Consider the following 8,357-nt stretch of genomic DNA (forward strand, 5'->3'; position numbering starts at 1 on the left):
AATTAAAAGTCCAAAATAAAAATAATCCCGAATGTCTGAAGCAGTCCAACAATACTAAAATAGTATAAACCAAATTTTTAAATGGCACAAATTAAAAGTGTTTAATCGAGCTCTCGTCGCACCGACCCGTCATATGTCTAGGGGTTACCTGAAAGTAAACAGATAGAGGTGATGTAACGCCCCAAAATTTTAATTTTAGCTTTTGATAAAATTGACATAAAATATGTATCTGCTTTAGTGGTTAAGTGTTCTGGGTATGGGTGGGAGGTTTCAAGTTCAAGCCATTCCTTTGGCAAATTTTGAAATTTTTCTAAATAAAGCCCTAACCCTGCTCAGTAGGCTTAAGTTTAATTGTTGGAAAAAACATATTAGAATGGGCCTATTGGTTTAGTGGTTAAGTGGAGCGTTAATATGCTGGTGGTCTTGAGTTCGAATCCCTATGCATGCAAGGGAATTATTTTTGCTATTGGTGCTATGTAGGACTTTGAACTGAACTAAAATACCAACTAGTGGATGTGTAGTGGGAAGTGTGGGGAGCGGATTAAGGAATTTTAATGGGTTATCAAACTATCTTGATATTGTTTGTTTTTCTTCCAAATTTCGGGTTTCTCCTTCTTGCAAAAAAAAAATTGGCCTTTGCTTTTCTTTTCCCCCTATTGTCGAATTTTTACTCTTTCTTCACCTTCTCTTCTCGTTTCCTTTCGTTTCCTTTTGTTTTCTGATCGTTCTTTTTTTCAAACATCTCTTTTGTGTAATGTTGGGTGCACGTTCGATAAGTCTTCGTCTATGTTAAATCTTAATGTTTATAGCTAAGTGGTTAAAGAGGGGTTTTACGCTTGGTGTTTAATAGTTAATAAAGGGGTTGCTGATCGTCAATTGACATCTTAAGCGTGCGGAGTTCCTTTTCTCCATCGAGGGTAAGATTTCTGACAACTAAAGGTTATATAACTCGTGGTAACTTCATTTTAGTTTCGTTAGTATCACTAAATCGGGCTTTGGTATGGTGATATTTAGGTCTTGGAACACTCGGAGGTGTTTTTACAGCAAATCAGTAACAAGTGTGTAACCGAAATGCAGAAAACGGGATTCGACGAAAAGCCAAAATTGCTTGCTGTCAAGAAATAAGAGAAATAAGAGAAAATAATGTGAAAAATTGTAGAGAAAGGAAATAAGGGTGTTATAAACTTGGAAATCAACGTTTTGCACTAAAATAGTTTTGGACAGCAGTAGTACTCTAAATTTGAAAAATCATCAAAAATAATGGAAATTGAGTTAGAGGTTGAATAAAATATGAAATTAAATTTTATTAAGTCTAGTTTTTCATGGAAGAAACAGTGTAAGCAATGGAATTGTAAATTACGAGATATGATAAATTTTGTGAGACAAGGTCAGAATGATTTCGGGTTCCCCTGTTCTGACTTTGGAAAATCATAAAAAATTTTAAAAAAATAATTAAGGGCTTAAATTTATATGTTTAAATCCTTTTTCAAGAGAAACAAATAGAAACATCATCCAAATTCCATACTAAGAGATAAATAATTTTTAGTAAGGAAAGGTTGAAGCTGTCAAACAGTAGAATAGGGATAAATTTGAAGATTTTACTGTACTTATTTGATAAATTATAAATTCTGAAAATTTTATAGTAGAAATGTATTTGAGTCTAGTTTCAAAAACATCAAGTAGATCTTAATTTGAAATTCTGTAGCTCAAGATATAAATAATTTAGTGACAATGACTCAAGTAGACAGCTTTGAATGAACATATAAGTAAATAGTGAAAATATATTTTTATTAAGAATGTGGAATGGAGAGGAGGAGGAGGAAAAACATATATGAATATTTAGCTAGCATGTGTTACATTAAAAATGGATCACACGGCCAAGGCCAAATTGGGTCATGTGAGCCACATGGGCGTGTGGGCCCACACGAGCAAGCCACATGGACGTGTGATCCCATTTTACTGAAATGTATTTTAAGGTTGCACGGGTCACCCAAGACAACTGTGAACCTATTGTAGGGTCGGTACCCTAACTGTGTGAACTGAATGTATAATGTATGCCTGTTTATTGATATATTTATATATGATTACTGTTAATTGCATATAATAATGTCATTTACTGTATGTTGCATTGCATCAGGTTGGGATATGGATATTTGGAGGAAGTGTACTGAAAGTCTTGTAAGCTTAATATCTGGCAGCTCGGCTGCAACCTACTGCTTATGTGCCGCATTCGGTGCTATTTGGAGTGTAGGAATGGGTGGGTGTTTTGGACCCTACATGGAGTGTAGGGATGGACAGAGATGGTGTGTAGAGGCTGGTTGGGTAGGAGTTTGATTTTCTATACTGTACATCTGTTAATGATACTGTGATAGGCTAAGCCCTTGTGCATTACTGATACTGATACTAAATTGGGCTAAGGCCAAATTGCTACTGATATTGAAAGGGGCTTAGGCCCCAGACTGCTTTTAACTGTGCACTGTGTTTACTGTTGCTTGTTTTCTGTGGGATTACACACTGAGTTTACATAAACTCACCCCCCTCTGATTAATGTGTACAGGTAATCCCCACACCTAGACTGATCGGAGTGGCGGAGGACTCAGCAGTGACCACGGTTTTAGACTTTTATGGTTTTAATCTATGAGTATTAGTTTTATTTATTTTTTATTTTATTTTTATTTTTATTTTATTTGGTTAAGTTTTTTGTTGTAATTTGGACTTACGAACTTTTGGATTTGTTTTGGTTTTTATTTTCCTTACTTCATGTATTAGTAACTACTAATTGTAGGAAATCTTAGTTTTCAAAAGAACAAATGGTTTCTCTAAAACGCACGATTACTTAAACTATTTTTTTTTAAAAGCTTCCGCAACGAGTTATGTTTTGGTTTTGAATCAACTGATTAAATAAGTAAAAGGTTTTTCGAACTAATAAGAGATAAAGAATAGTAAACAAATAGAAATGGTTTTATCGTAACAACACGATTTTTCAAACACCCTATCATGTGACATCGCCAGATTCGGCCACAACCTCTAAGCCGGGTTTGAGATGTTACAGGTGAGCTTTCAGGCTCAGCGTGTAACTTATAAAAAAAATAACAGATACGATTTCAGACATGCATTTAAATACCAATCAGACATATTTCATAAACAGTAACAGAATTAGTGGATATCATATACAGATTAAAATCCTACCATCTGCTACACACTATCTTCGACCATCTCTACATACCATTTAAGTATTAAATACCCATCTAGCCCTACACACCATTGAGTGACTATATGTCACTTTTCAGAATATTTACAGCCTAGCTACTAGATCATTAGGAAATAATCCGCCAGAAACAAATATATATATGGTTGAGCCACTAAATACGACAAATAAATTAAACTGCCCACACTTCCTCCATAATCATAACTCCCACCCTAATGCATGTGCAGAATTAAATGGACATTAGATACGTGTATGGCATATATGCTTTTCACAACATAATCAGATAATATTAGAGTAACACCCCTAAATCGTATCCAACACTGGAATAGGGTTATGGAGCATTACTGAAAATTTCAGAATATTTTCAAATAATTCATGATATTTACTGTTCATAGCGAAACTGTCCACTGGGGTTATAGTCACTAAATTATTTATATCTGGAGCTACAGAACTCCAAATTAAGATCCTCTAATATTTCTTGAAACTAGACTCACATATCTTCTTACCATAAAATTTACAGAATTTATCGATTTTCCAATAAGTACAATTTATTCTTCAAAGTTACCCTTGTTCTGCTGTTTGACAACTTCATTAATTTACTAAAAAATAATTATCTCCTCATACAGAATTCAGATGTTATTCTCGTCTATTTCTTTTGAAATTAGATTCATTAAAGATTTTAAGAAAATAAATTATAACCCATAATTATTTTTTTACAATTTTTAATGATTTTACCAAATCAAAACAAGGGATTCCAAAATCATTCTGAGTCAATCTCACACAAATTCAAATATCTCATAAAATAAGATTCTTTTGCTTACACCATTTCTTCTATGTAAAAATAGACTCAATAGGATTTAATTTCATATTTTATTCAACCTCTAATTCGATTTCCACAATTTTTGGTGATTTTTCAAAGTTGAACTACTGCTGCTGTCCAAAACCATTTTAGTGAAAAATATTGATAACTAAGTTTATAACACCTTCACTTCCTTTCAATTAAACCCTATACATGCCATATAAACCTTAAAATGCACAATAAAATTTACTAAAGTAATCTGGATAGTGTGCCCTGATGTGTTGATTCGATCCACCAATTTCACGTCAATCTAGAAAGAATATTTAACACACAGGAGTAAGCTTATGAAAGCTTAGTAAGTTCATGGGCATAGAAAATAATTCTTACCGAAAATCTTATAACAATTATACAATATCTAAATTCACTAACTCCTTCTTTCAATCACAAAATTAATGATAAGTTGACTTGCTTGAATTCAATGTCACTTATTAACCAACTTTTAATCTCTTGGACCCCTTTATCATTTACCTTTCTTAATCAAATTAGGGAACGATTATGGAATTGAGTACTTCGTTATCACAATGCCATAGTAAAACTATGGTCTTGCACATAGTCACATATCACACACTGAAGCCATAGCCTAGCCATGGTCTTACAGGGATCACATATCACACTGATGCCATATCCCAGATATGGTCTTACATAGAAGGACATATCATACCGATGCCATATCGCAGATATGGTCTTATACGGAAGCTCATATCCCACCGATGCCATAGCCCAGCTATGGTCTTATACGGAAATCACATATCACATGTTGCCATGGTCCAACCATTGCCTTTTCTGTCAATTCGTCTTAGCCATTGAACGAAAGTACTCAAATACATTGTTCTAACCAATTTGTACTTTTACTTAATCATTATTTTACAATTATCAAAATTTTATAACGTTCATATACAATAATATACCATAATATTCATGAAATTTTCATAACAAAACATTGAATTTACCCATATGAACTTCCCTGGGCAAATTCGCAAAAGTCATACAAGTTCAGAGACTAATCGGCTATTTTTTTTTCCACGATTCACTTCGGGTTCTTGATCTATAATTGTAAAACCATTTATTTATTAGCATTTATTTCAATTTTACTCTACTTTACAATTCATACCCTTTTATTCCAAAAATTACACTTTTACCCCAAATTTTACAATTTTTACAATTTAGTACCTACTCAATTAACCCATCAATTGAGCTAATTTTTCTCAATTAAAACTTTATTTATTCATTCTATGCTACTACACAACCTTTGAAAATCATAATTTTAGTACCAAACCTTAATTCACAACTTTTTCACAATTAGGTCCTAAAATCAATTTCTATCAAAATCACTTAATAAAATCATCATATAATAAAATAAGAACTTCAATTCCATAATAATTCACCATAATCATACAACACTTATTCATGGTAACTTTTAAAGTCACCCATAAAATCAAAAACTAATGAATTAGATAGTTGGACCTAATTGTAAAAGTCACAAGAAAATAAAAATTACTAAGAAAAAGTAAAAATTAAACTCACATATGTCAAAATATGAAAAACCAGCAACTTCCAGACCTCCCATGGCGTTTTTGCTGAAGAAAAATGATGATATCTCTAGATTTTTCAATTTTGTCTTTATTTTATATGTTTAATTTGCAAAATTTCCAATTTTGCCCTTGTTTCTCCTTGTCTCTTTTGTTGATTTTCTTGCCCAAACCGTCCAGCCCATATAATTTGGGTCTAATTGCCTTTAAATCCCTCCTTGCTGATTTTCTTGCCCAAACCGTCCAGCCCATAAAATTTGGATCTAATTGCCTTTAAATCCCTCATTGCTGATTTTCTTGCCCAAACCGTCCAGCCCATAAAATTTGGGTCTAATTTCCTTTAAATCCCTCCTTATTAGTCACTTAAGCTATTTAATCATTTTACCAAATTTTGCACTATTTTCAATTTAGTCCTTTTTAATTAATTGACTAACCAAATGTTAAAATTTTCTAATGAAACTTTAATACTAATTAATAACACTCCATAAATATTTATAAAAATATTTATGGCCTGGTTTTTGAACTCGAGGTCTCGATACCTCGTTTTCAACCCGATTTACCTAATTAATTCTTTTAAATCACAAAATTCACTAATTAAAAAAAATACTTCTATAATTACACTTGACTCATAGGTATTAATTTATTAAATTTTCAAACTTACTTTCAGATTTAGTGACCCCCAAATCACTATTTTCGACACAACTAAAAATTGGGCTTTTACAATTAGCATCTAACAGCTCATGCTATCACAAACAACAAATTATTCATGCGTACATAAATCTTATTTAACTTTAACTGAGCATCAGAAATTAGGATTCATAGATTAATTTGTACCATACGGACCCTATGGAAGGGCTACATTTGATTCGTACAACAAATACAACCTTAGGAAATAAATTTCAGAATCTAGGCCAACACGCACGTGTGACCCACACGACCTACTTGGCCAGTTTGTATGGCCCACACGGCCTGACACATGGTCTCACACTCGCCCGTGTGGCCCATACGACCTAATCGGCCCAAACCATGTGGCTCACACGGTCTAGCACATGGCTTGTCACATAGTCTTGTGTCACACACGTTCGTGTGACGTCGACAATCCAAATTTTGGCTTTCAGCTATTTGCTAATTTTTTGAGTTTTCGTTACACACCTAATCTGATTTTGATGCGGAACCAACCACGATACTTTGAGAACCTAAAAACGTCAATTGAATCATCAATTAAAAATGATTTCTCACATCTGATTCACGAATCACTATTACCAGCAACAAGTTTTAACGAACAAATTCAACCTTAAACCTCAAATCGAATCCTTACCCTCAAGCAAACAGTACCAATGATTCTAGGTCACCGAAGGATTAATCACCTCGTCAACTTCACCTACAAACTCAAACAATTAACAACGAAATTATACACTGATAAAACAACACTCATGCACGAGGAATAACCAAACTTAAACAACGAAAACTAATCAAGTGCACTAAGATTAATCACAAACAAAACCGCTTTTCAAAAATCCCACTATTGATCAGAACAAGATTGGTGAAACAAAAAAAACACAAATCCAAAGAAAACAAAGGGAAAGAAGATGAAATTAACAGAAGAACAAAGCAAAAAGAAAAAAAATGGCTGAAAGTGGGAAGGAACAAAAAAGAACGTGAGAGAAAAAAATGTAAAAGAAATGGGGGCAAATTTGCGGGAAAAATAAAATAAAAATCTTTTAATTAACCCCATTTTTTAAGTATCTTATTTAATAAAAAATATTATGATAACAAATCATCAGATTCTATAACTACTCAGATTTTCAAGAGTTAGAACTTAATCTAAATTTATCCACATGGATGAAACAGAGCATGAAAATAAAAATATTTCCATTTACTCACATGAGAACTCGAACACAAGACCAAAGGGTAAGCTGAAGCCTGACTATTAAACCAATAAGTTTATTCTTGTCATAGGTTGAGCGAAAATAATACTTAAGCCTACTGAACAGAGATAGGGATATGAACAAAAATAACAAAATTTTTAAGAGTGAGATTTGAACCCATGACCTCAAGCACCCAATCAATGCCCTTAACGACTGAAGCTAATACTTAATTATGCTAGAATTTAACAAATTGGAAATTCAAATTTTTAGGGCATTACAACTCAGTCCCCTAACAGAAATTTTAGCCTCGAAATTTTACCTGATTTAAACAAATACGGGTGTTGATGTTGAATCGAGTCCTCAGGTTCCCAAGTGGCTTCTTTAATGCCATGATTCCTCCATAGAACTTTAACTAAAGGAATGGTCTTCCACCTCAAGACCTTAGCCTCTCTATCTAGAATATAAACTGACTCTTCCTCAAAGGTCAAATTCGGTCTTACCTCAATCTCTTCAATAGATACAATATGAGATGGGTCAAACCAATATCTTTTCAACATAAAGACGTGAAACACATCGTGAATACGATCTAACTCCAGAGGCAACTCTAATGGATTTACGACCAACCCAACACATTTCAGAATCCTATAGGGCCCAATAAACCTAGGACTCAACTTGTCCTTACGTCCAAACTAAATAACTTTCTTCCTCGGAGATACCTTAAGAAAAACTTGGTCACCCATAGAAAACTTGATACCACTCCTCCTTAAATCCGAAAAAGACTTCTATCTATCAAAAGTTACCTTAAGATGATCTCGAATCAATCTAACCTTGTCCTCAATCTAAGAAACCAACTCAAGATCCAAATCCACCTCTCACCCAACTCAGTCTAACAC

The sequence above is a fragment of the Gossypium hirsutum genome, chromosome A05 (genome assembly GCF_007990345.1).
Source record: "Gossypium hirsutum isolate 1008001.06 chromosome A05, Gossypium_hirsutum_v2.1, whole genome shotgun sequence".
Taxonomy (NCBI): Eukaryota; Viridiplantae; Streptophyta; class Magnoliopsida; order Malvales; family Malvaceae; genus Gossypium; species Gossypium hirsutum.